We start from the raw sequence: 12058 nt of genomic DNA, 5'->3' as shown, positions 1-12058 counted from the left end.
CTGTGCGTCGCCGCCTCTCCTGCGCCGCCTATTGGCTGCCGCCACGCGGGACTTCTGTCTCGATCTCGCTTGCTGCCTACAGGCTCGCGCGTACCGTTCTCGTTCGTTGTGCAGCGGCGCATGCGCTGCGCGGTTCTACTCGTAAACTTTTAGAGCTGATGCCCGGGAAATTCAAACTCTCGCGTTCCTTACAACGTACAGCCATACGCTCGCAGATAAATTAGAGTTTAGCAACTCTGAATTACGGAACCTGAAACAACAAAATGTCACTGATGTCAGGGCCCTTTACCCAAGTGTACAATTATTAAATTTCGAGCGCGATACGCAGCAGTTTATGTTCCCGACTCTTTGTGGTATACTGCAACGCCGATCTAGCTGCTTCGGACTCTAGCGCTGTCAGACTCCACCAGGGCTCCTCTATCTGCGTACAACGCCTTATGATGCGCGTGCCGTTACTTGAGCGCCCTGTCAAGTCCTTGGCTCCTCTGTTGCCGCGCCAACTTGGTCCGGCGTCTTCTCCCGCCCCTCCTTGACCTCTGCGGGAGCTGGCAACGGCCGTTATACTTTAGTTCTTTTTCGAACAACTCTCCTACTCCGGCGTCGTTTTGCTCAAAACAAACAGACGATATTAGCCACATACACTCAGACTCATTTACTCGACCTTGGGACACTCTGCCCTATCTTCTCCCGAACTTTGTCACATGGTGAAATTTCACCATGTTACAACCTAGAGTTGGGGGCGATCAAAGGAGGACACCGAAATTGGCATCGATGGGCTTGGCGAATGTACAAGAGCAACAGCGGGAGGCGCTTAATGCCCTTCTGGACAAGATAATCGGCACGGACTCCGGAAAAATCGGTTGCACAAGCTGGATAGAACACACGATAGAGATGCAGTCAACGAGACCGATAAAGCAGAAATACTTCCCGGTCTCGAGGAAACTAGAGGAAGAAATGTACAAGCAAGTGAGAACCATGTTTACAGCAGGAATAATTGAACCATCGAATAGTGCATTTTCAAGCCCAGTGGTGATGGTGCGAAAAAGTAACGGGAAATATCGATTTTGCGTCGATTTCAGGAAGATCAACGCAGTCACGCGCTGTGACACGTACCCGTTGCCGCAGATGAATGCTATACTGCAAAAATTACAACAGGTGCGCTACATATCTACGATAGATCTCAGTAGCGCGTATCACCAAATACCACTGTGCGAAGAGAGTAAACAATATACGGCATTTACGGTACTTGAATTGGAATTATTTCAGTTAACGAGGCTCCCATTTGGATTATTCAAGACCGAAGCCACATTTCAGCCCCTCATGAATAAAATTATTACGCCTGAACTGCAATCACATGCGTTCGCGTATTTAGACGCGATAATTGTCACGGAAACGTTCGAGGAGCACATGAGGGTCCTTGAATGTGTGCTGAAACGAATAAAAGACGCGGGGTTAAACGTGAACCGGTAGAAGAGCGTGTTCTGCGGGAATGAAGTGGAATATTAGTGAACAGGAACGTCTTTAGTCCAGATCCCGACAAGATCGCACTGATAATCGACTACCCAGTCCCGAAAAACTTAAAATAATTGCAACGCTTCCACGGGATGGCGTCGTGGTAGCGGCAATTTTTAAAAATCGGGCACGAGTACACCATCATTTTCCAAGATCTTTTCACTCAATGGATCGAGTGCGTGCCTCTCCGGAAAGCTAACGGGAGAGCTGTGTTAGCAGCGCCCAAAGAACGAGTCATACTACGTTTGGGAGCTCCGGAAGTATTTCACTCTGACAACGGCACAGAGTTCAAAAATAAAGTGAGAGACGAGTATCTGACGGCACAAGGCATAAGACATTCCTATACTCCGCCGTACCATCCGCAGGCAAACCCTGTGGGAAGGGTAGACCGAACGGTAACCATCGCACCTGGGACGAGCAATTGAACGAAATTGCGTTCTCGTATAATACGGCAGTGCACGCGGCAACCGTAGCTAAACGCACCTGCGTCATTCAGACACAAGGAAGACCGACAGGCGATCGAACGAGAGAGGATCAGCAAGTGGCAAAAACGGTTCGCTAAGCTCCCGGCCCTACACGATTAGGCGAAAGAGTTGTCGCAAATAGCGCAAGATCGCTAGGCGGCGCACTTTGAAAAGCGACGTCGCTCTGCAGAATTCCAGGTCGGCGAGTTGGTGTGGAAGCGATGCCATACACTCTCGTCTGCAGCAAGAAGAGTGGCAATCTGAGCGGCAAAGCTCGCAGTACCCTTCATCGGCCCGTATACCATTATCGCGCAGGTCGGAACAAACACGTTCAGCCTCCAGAATGCCGAAGAAAAAATAAAAGACCTAGCCGCCGAAGAAATGATACCGGCTTGGAGAGACCACGTTAGAACAGAAGCCTGGCCGATTTGTAACGGCACCGTGAACTGAGCCCCAGGCAAACAAGAGCGAGCAAGTAAAGGTAGGAGCCCTCCGACGCCCACACAGACAACTATCGATAAGGCGAGGTGCGCGAGCAAATAGCGCTAACATGCTAAAGATGCAGCGCCGAGCGATGTGCCCACCGGCGGCACGGAGCCCAAAAAACGTAAACCAGGGCGGCCGTGAGGCGCTAAGAATCGCCTGGTATAATTTACTTCATCAAAATCGTAGCATTTTCTTTCCTTCCCCCTTGCCTCAAACAGCTATTATCAGAAGGCCAATGGATCAAGATCAAGATTGGGACATCGCGGAGCTTCGCGCCCGAACAGGCGAGGCCCGTAGACAGCGTATCGTAGGCACCACCGACACCTGGACGGCTAGACTCGAGCCGCGATACCTGCGGGAATACGCCGACGCTGTGCACCTGGGAGGCGCCAGAGAAGAAGAGGAGCTCAGCGACAACGAGCTGGACGTGTTGGTCCAAACCATTATTGAGGTGACCGGCGCGCAGGAGACGCCAGGCGAAGAAGACCACCCCGCGGATGCAGCAGATACGTCGTCCTCAGATAAGGATGCACGGGGCAGAGAGAGCCTCACGAGTTCGGTGATCACACCGTCATCGGATGAATCATCGACGAACCTGGACTGGAAGACAGTCGATGAGAAGCTGGAGAAGCTGCGCTAGACAATCCAGGGTCTGGAGAACGTTCGGTCGGTTCGACGAGTACTGCCTTCGCGCCGGTAAGAGCGCGCATCCCGAGGCTGAAGTCTAGACGGCGCGCATCCGCGACCGCCGAGAAGAGCAAGCGGGCATCCGTACTACCCGGATAGCCCAAGGCATCCGCCGCCGAGACGAGCGGCAACGAAAGCGGGAGGCAGCTGTTTCATCTGCGGCCACCCTGGAGTGCGCAATTCCGCGTACTGCTCGGCAAAAGTGGAACACGAGTCATAAGGCAGGAGTACCCGTGGAAGTTTGCTTTCAAGAAGTAAAGCAAGGAAAAGAGAGTGTAGCGGCGGTGAAGTAAAGATACCCGAATTTCCCTGAAACCCGTGTTTTCTCTCATTTGCACCCTTACCCAAATCATACTCATATTCATTTTCAGCGTCATCAGCAGATCGCGCGACGAGATATAGATCTACGCTTCGAAAACCGTCAGAAATCCGCGAGCCAATTAACCGTACCCGGCGCACAAGAGTGTTTCATCGTGCTTCGAGTGACTAGAGGGACGCCTGCAAAACCACAGAAGCCAACCTTTACTCCTGGGGAGCCGTAACCGGTCGCGAGGACGAGATAATAAGCGTTCGACCAACGAGTGAGTAAGTGTCCCGATATTTCCGTTATCCGGGACGAACCGCCGAAGGCCGAGATTCGTCGCCACCGAGTCATCGGCCCGGCTTTGCCTGTGAAACCGCGCACGTTCCCCTCGCATTCGCTCGCTTGATGGACACCCAAGGCAAGATTTCAGAGCGCATAATCGGCGTTAGAATGGACCGTCATTGAAGAAGCAGATGACTTAGCAGAATATCAATACAGCTTCAGGAAAAAACGCTTCACTCTTGACGACGTAAGCTTAGTAGTCGACACCGCTAGAACTGCAATAGAAGGAAAGAGATGGAAAGGAAAAGCCAAGAAGTACGGTGCTATTGTTACACTGGATGTTGAAAATGTGTTTAACTCAGCCAGCAGGGGCAAGATACACGAGGCACTACGAAAAAAAGAGGTACCCTAAAAATTAAACTATTTGGGTAACACTAAAAATAGGAAGTAAAAAGCTTTGAGAAAGTCATAGGTACTTGGCTGATTTTCTATCTTTTAAAAAATGTAAAATACCAAGTGAGAAAGATTTGTCTTAAAAAAATTAATGGATTTCATGTAATTTTTTGATATTTTAGGCTAATTTTACCTCAAAATTAGACAGATGTTCAAGGTCTTTGATGTCTTTTGACCTTCTAATATTTATTTTTAATTTTTGAAGTGCACAGTAAATTGGCTTTGACACGACCTTACCATGACCTTGATTAGCATTTCCAACGGGCATTCTCTTATTTTTACCAAATCGGAGATCAAAAGCAGGGGTTCTCGCTTGAAAAATCACTTTAACCTTGACATAACCTTGAGAACGAAATTCAAGGTCAAGGTTATTGCAACCAGAAAGTGAAACTCTCCACCCTTGACAACGTTTTTTAAAAGCATTTTGATGTTTCCTACCGTTATTCCGAGCTAACACACATTATTTAACAATTTTCGTAAATTTGACCTTCATCTGACCTTCCGTGACCGTGTTCAAAATATCATTTGGAACGTAAAATTTTCTGCACTTTTTAAATCCGGAGTCAAAAGTAGGTTTTCCTATTTAAAAAAATGATCTTGACCTTGAAATGACCTTCAAAAACAAGTTCAAGGTCAAAGTTGTTGGTACCAAAAGTTTACCCCCTTTGACCTCTACAACTTTTGTCTAAAACATTTTTATGTATCCAACCATAAATCTGAGATATTTCCCATAATAGATTAAAATGGTCCACCCTGCGGCCCGTATATTTTTCGCAAGACTTTATTTTCAAATACCCTAAAACGGTTGTCCGCCTGCTTAGTGAGAGCCCACGTTTCGCACCCGTACAGAACCACCGGCAGTATTATTGTCCTGTATATTCTTATTTTAACGTTTTTAGACAACAGCCTCGACTTAAGTAAATTACTCACGGCGTAGAAGCAAGCATTACCCGAATGGAGTCTCTTATTTATTTCGACATTAATCTCGTTTCTATCATTTATGGTCGTACCCAGATACCTGAATTCGCTAACCTTTTCAAAAGTAAAATTCCCAACTCTGAGATCTTCCTCCCCTCTGCAGATGCCTAGCTTATCCACAATCATGTCCTTTGTTTTTGATTCACTCACTTCTAACCCTGTATACTCCACCGCTTTTATGAGGATTTCCGCGTTTCTTGCTATCGTTTCCCTACAATCCCCCATTATATCCAAATCATCTGCGTAGCCTAGTATCTGCGTTGTTCAATTAAGCGTTGCGCCCAGCTGGCTAACCTGCATTTTTCTAACGGCATACTCTAACGTTAAGTTGAACAGCACCGTAGAGAGCCCATCTCCTTGTTTTAAACCATCGCGTATCATGAAGGGTTCTGATACATTACCGCCTACTCGGACCTTTCCCGTGCTTCCGTTCAGACATATTTGAATTAATCTCACGAGTTTTTTCGGTACACCGAGAAGTACTAGAATTTGATACATTTTGCTTCGCTTAATAGAGTCGTACGCTTTTTTAAAATCTATAAATAGTTGGTGTATGGTTTCGCAAAATTCCCACTTTTTCTCTAACAACTGTCTTATGGTAAACATTTGATCGCTCGTCGATCTGTTGCGCCGAAATCCGCACTGATAATCTCCTACTATATCTTCCGCGAATGGAGTGAGTCTAGCTTGTTTTACGTTTGACAGAACTTTGTAGCACGTTGCTAAAAGTGAAATACCCCTATAGTTATTGCAGTCTGTCTTATCCCCCTTTTTAAAAATCGGTATAATGATAGATTCCTTCCAATTTTCGGGTATTGTTTCATTTTTCCAGATGGCACATACTAGTTTATAGATTTTGAAAGTGAGCTCGACGCCCCCATATTTGAGTAACTCAGATGGTATAGAGTCATTTCCCGCGGCTTTATTGTTTCTTAGTTTTTTAATCGCGGCCTCTACTTCTTGGTAGCTCGGTTCCTCCACGTGGGGTTCAGCAGTGTCAATTTCGTCCCCTAATTCTTCGCTATTTTCGTGCACGTTTAATAATTTATCGAAATAATTTTTCCACAGCGACAGTAATTCGTTGTCATTTGTTACGAGGTCCCCGTTTTCGTCCTTCATCAATTGCGCTCTACTCCTAAAACCCTTTCTGATGGCGTTAATCCCTCTGTACATTTCGCGGGGGTTATTTTCCTTTCTGTTAGTTTCTATTCTCCTAGTAAGATTCTTTTAATACTCACGCTTCTTATTTCTGTAGATGGCGCTCGTCTGCTTCCTTACGTTAGAATACTCTTCTACGGTCCTATCGCTTCTATTTTGTAAGCTATCTAATTTAGCCTTTTTGCGCCTTTCAAACCAGAGTTCGCACTCTTCGTCAAACCATGGTTTGCTCTTTGGCTTTTTCTTTTTACCCAGTACTTTGTTCGCGGCCTCTTTTACCGTTTTTTCGATGTCCCCCCATAAGCTATTCGGTTCGTCATTCCCCTCCGGCGATGTGTTTGCTTCTTCAAGTGCCTGAAACCTGTTATTAATTTCTATCTGGTACCTAATTCGCTCTGTTCTATCTCGTAGTTTCTCAATATCGAAGCTTTCTACCTTGTTTGCTCGCTTACTATTTTGATTCGCTACTAGTCTAGCTCTTAATTTGGCTACTACTAGGAAGTGGTCCGAGTCGCTATCTGACCCTCTGTAAGCCCTTACGTCAAGAACATTAGTATGACGCCTTTTTTCAATGAGGAAATGATCAATTTGGTTCTGTGTGGCCCCGTCCGGCGATGTCCACGTTGCCTTGTGTATGTTCTTGTGCTTAAAACACGTAGTTTTTATTATAAGATCTTTTGCCGCCGCGAAATTTATGACCCTAATACCGTTATCATTGCTGGCTTCGTGCAGGCTTTCCTTACCTATAGTAGGCCTAAACATTTCCTCCCTACCTATTTTAGCATTGAAATCGCCTAATACTATTCTTGTGTCGTAAGACGCGAACTGGTCGATTACCTGCTCTAAAGTTTCGTAATAGAGATCCTTAGCTTCTTCTTCTTTGTCCTCCGTAGGACAGTGTACATTAATAAATACATATCTATACCATTCCCCTTCGATAATGATGTACGAGAGCCTATCATTGACGGATTTGAAACTTGTAAACCGAATGTATGATGCTTTTGCTTACGAGAAATCCGGTGCCTAGAGATCCCCCACTCCCGGCCCCATACAGGTACGTGAAGTTACCCGATGCTAGTACTTCGCCATCTGGCCACCGCGATTCCTGTATTGCTACCAAATCTAGATTGTACCTATCAGCTTCCTTTACGAGTTCTTTAAACGCACCTGCTCTGTATAGACTGCGAACATTCCAAGTTCCGACCCTTAAGTCCCTTTTGGTTCGGATTTGATTTTTTTGAGCCATGATGTTATGTTAAACCCGCGCGCTTCGGATCCTGTTCCGATCGCAGGTGAGTCCACCGTTCTAGAGGTGATAACCCCCATACCTCTCTAGAACTAAGTATGAGAGCTTTCCGACTTTGACGAGGACAGTGTCAATTCGTCGTCAGACACACTACGGTTTCATTCTTGCATCCTAACGCCCCCCTGCAAGGCAGCGCGCCTTCGCTGGCATCGTTACCGCGTAAGACCAGGTGACGAATCATTCTACACATCCCCTTTCGGGGCAGTTGTCATCGCTCCCGCATCCTACTCGGCAGCAGGATTTTTGCCCATTTTTGTAATGTGTGAGGAAAGAGATAGATTGAGAGATAAGAGATAATGTGAAGTGTTTTTGTTGTGGTGCTTGCGTAGCGTTTCTAGATGAATGCGTTCGACAGTGTGTGCTCATCACACCCACGCCTGTTCCTATCGGCTGTCCGCGGCTGCTTATTCAATTTATTCGCAGCTAACCTCTTTCTCAGGGGCTGTTCCTCTATCCGCAACCTAAGGACGCGCTGTGTAGTGGTGATAGGCACCCACCCGTCCGATCTGGACGACAACGCCCAAGACCCGCTTAGGGTAGCGGCATTGTAACAGATATACTAAAATCTTACAAACTAAAAAACAATTTATATCATTTTCGTTTTAAACTTTTAACAATATAACAGTTCAGCTATTATATGCTTGTGAAATCACTTTGTAGAATAATATAATTTCAATACTTATTTGATAATGTATATTCTATATACAGCATCTCAATCAAACTACTAACAGTTAATTTTAATCCAGTTTTTGATCATTTTCGTTTGCACGTGTTTTTCTATATTTATAGCTTTCAAATCATTTGGTAGCGCATTGAAAACTACTATGGCTTTTTTAAAATCGTGCTTATTATTAATACTTTTCCTGTTTTTGGGTATAATAATACTTTTGTTTCTGCGGACACTGTCCGATGTAATAAATTGCATTTTAAAACGTTCATAAAATGTTTCGAAAAATTTTTATCACAATAAAAGGTTGCGTTTTTAAAATATCTACAACTTTTACATTCAACATTTTCATGTAAAACGTACAGTTTTTTTATAAATAATTGATTTTTTATGCTGTAGAACAGCGATTTTGGACTATTAATTTGAGTTATAAGCGTTTTCATGATTTCATGTTGATAGAAAAAAATTGTATTTTTCAAGAATCTACAACTTTTTTATTTAACTATTTTTTATAGAATGCTCAAGATTCTAGTTAGAGCCAAAAAACCGTTTTTGGCGATTTTTGAATGTGACCGCATTCTGCGTATATGTGCGGGATTAAGCTAAAAATAGAACCACAGGATTCTGGTGGTGAGGGGAGTTTCACACAAATTTTTAGCCCGATTGACTAAAGTCTCTCAGAGATAATCGTGTAACACCAAAATTTTTATTCAAAAATACACGTAAAAATCTAACAAATCGTGCCCGCATTTAAAAAACAACGTAGAGCATCGGAATAAAAAAAAGGTTTTTTAGTCTGTGCGCGAGGAGACACATCCTAAAATTACAGCCCGATCGGTCAAAAATTGCGTGAGATATGGAATCACAATTAATTCTATACACTTCAGAATTATATTTATAAAAAAATGTATATCTTTCTCTCTCTGAAAATGTGCAACATTATAAAACATATTCACAATACACACACAGACACACGCGCGCGCGCGCGCGTGCGGGGATGCCGATAACCCCTATGTGGCGCGTCCCTATAGGTGGCGGATAGGGAAATGTCCATCGTCGCATAGAGGTCTCCTCAACGTGTCGGAGAATGGAGCAGAAATAAAATATAATCCGCGGACTAAACAGGCTAGAAGAAGGAACCCCGAAAATGAACCAAATATGGATAGTAAGTTCACAATAACACTACCCCAAGCGGGTGAGGCGACAAAGCCAAGTCTCGCCACGGGTTCTGATCGTGTGCAAGCCTCGGTGGCGACGCTGGCTCCATGAAATTCGGGGGGGGGGGGGGGGGGGAGGCAAACTCACAAGCCGAATACAGAGGTTCTTCACTTAGCCACTGATGGAAACATAGCTATAAGTTATTACTTATAGCTATGTTTCCATCAGTGGCTAAGTCTGTTAGCTGTCTTATTAGACAGTAGAAGAGTTCAACTGCAACAAAGAAAGAACTACCTGCTTGGAACGCAGAAGTGCACGACTGGATCGTCTAGACGACAAAATTGAGGAACTAATCAATTTTTCCAGAGACTGGAATAATGTGCACAAGCAGATCAAAAATCTTGCCCGGGACAAAAGAGCTCTACTTAAACTTCAGCGCACCACGGACCTTAAGGCAGCAGAACTTTGACAAGTGGTCCGACAAGCGGACAAATAGAGAGAGAGAGATTAGATTAGATAGTTTTTATTTGCGTACATTATGTTGTACAATAGTAAGATTCAGTATTATGAGGTGAAAGTAGAATGCAGTAAGTTGAAGCGTGTTTAGATTGTGTATAGTGTAAAAGTGTACCTGAATAGCGCGAGAATGAGTAGGTGTGTGCGTGTGCGTGAGTGTGTATGAGTTATGTGTTTTCGAGTTGAAAGTAGTGATCTTTAGCAAGTTTTCGGAAGATGACAGTAGATGAGGTGTTTCTGATGTGTGATGGCAGGCTATTCCATAAGTATGAGGCGCTGATATGAAACGAGTTCCTCAGCGTCTCAGTCACGAAGGCAGGTATTTCCAGAGGTGTCACCTCGCCCCTCACAAGCCGGAGTGAGACGCGGAAATCAAAAAAGGCCAGTACGTATGATGGTACGACCGAGTTAAACATTTTACGAAGGAAGCAGACTGCGAAATACTTCCTGCGTCCGTCAATGGTTAGCCACTGCAGCTCCCGCCTGTAAGGGAAGATGTGCTCATCCCTCCTTACACCATAGATGTACCGGATTCCTGTATTCTCGAGCCTCTGTAGTTTTAAGTCGAGTTCCTGCGTCAAGTCACAGTATACAAGAGAACAGTAGTCGATGATCGGAAATAGGAGTGCTTGCACGAGATGTTTGCGTAATCTGAGATTGGTACTCTTTATACAAAAGTAAAGCCTGTACATTAGCGAGTGAGCACGTTTACACACTTGTGTAACGTGCTCCTTCCACGAGAGTTTAGAGTCAAGCACCAGTCACATATTACGCACAGAGGATTCAAAGCTGACCTGGGCACCCCCGATATTAATGAATGTGTTAGCTGTTGAGGGAAGTAGATTTATGTAGTATGGGGAGCCCAGGACAATTGCTTTGGTTTTTGTAACATTAAGTTTAAGCTTGTTTTGCGCAGCCCAGCCCATTATCCTCTCGGCATTAGCACTCATCTTGTTTGATAAAGAATCGAGCTCCTCGAGGTGGCAATGACTGTAAATTTGCAAGTCATCCGCGTAAATAAGATGGGAAACATCGGAGTCTAGACAGAAACCGATGTCGTTGATGTACAATGCAAACAGCAGGGGACCTAAGACGGAGCCCTGCGGGACGCCGATGTTAAGACACTGCCAAGAGGAACGCTCGCTATTGTCACCAACGACGGCTTGCTCTCTCTCAGTGAGATAGGAGTCAAACCAGCGGATAACCTGCTTAGAGAAGCCGAAGGTGGATAGCTTCCTCAGGAGCCGGACGTGACATACAGTGTCAAACGCCTTGCTAAAATCAAAGAGTAGAAGGAGTGTCACTTTCTTTTTGTTTATCCCGACCCTGACATCATCAGTTAGCTTAATTAGGTCAGACTGAGTGCTGTGGCCAGTGCCTGTTTGATAGTTGTCTAGTAAGAGCCTTGATTCAAGGTATTGTGAGACTTGCCTGTGCACCAGCCACTCCAGTGCCTTGGAGAGAAAGCAGAGAAGTGAAATCGGACGGTAGTCAGTCAGGGCTGTTGGTGAACTGACTTTGTTGAGTGCACGCACAAGTGACAATTTCCAGGCAGATGGGAAACGGGTTTCGCTCAGTGACAGGTTGTAAATGTGACATAGTAGAGGAACGAGAACTGGCAGTACTTTTGAGATAACAACCTGAGGGATGCCGTCGCTTCCCCTGGCCTGGGTGTCGAAGTGCGATACTGCAGCCAACACGTCCGATTCCGTTATGGTGCCAAACTCGAAATGTTCTGGGAGGTCAAGACTTTCCAGGGTTAGAAGATACTCCTCAACAGCAGGAGCTAATGGATCATTGGAGATCGAGCTGAAATGCTTGTTGAGTTCATCTGTGCTAAAGCGAGGTGGCAAAGGGGCCTTAGTTGCAGAAATTCCAAGTTTCTCCAGCTCTCTTCAGATCTCGGCAACATCAGTCAAGGTTGACAGGCGTGAATAGTAATAATTCAGCCTGGCTTCCTCGACCTGTTTATGAGCATTGTCTCTAGCTAGTCTGTATAAGCGGAGATCTGAATCAAGCCTGGAGTCCCTGAAACGCCTGTAAAGTCTCTCCCTCTCAGATACAAGGTCACGAAGAGCCGTGGTGAA

At 45.2% G+C, this 12058-nt stretch overlaps 1 protein-coding gene across 4 annotated transcripts in view; it reads right to left on the bottom strand.

The window, feature by feature from the left end:
- The window catches only part of LOC103315959 (kinesin-like protein Klp10A), a 435695-nt gene that overhangs the window by 66650 nt on the left and 356987 nt on the right, over positions 1-12058 (bottom strand). The window lies entirely within an intron of this gene.

Source organism: Nasonia vitripennis (assembly GCF_009193385.2).
Source record: "Nasonia vitripennis strain AsymCx chromosome 2 unlocalized genomic scaffold, Nvit_psr_1.1 chr2_random0002, whole genome shotgun sequence".
Lineage (NCBI taxonomy): Eukaryota > Metazoa > Arthropoda > Insecta > Hymenoptera > Pteromalidae > Nasonia > Nasonia vitripennis.
This window is presented reverse-complemented; position numbering and strand designations above follow the sequence as displayed.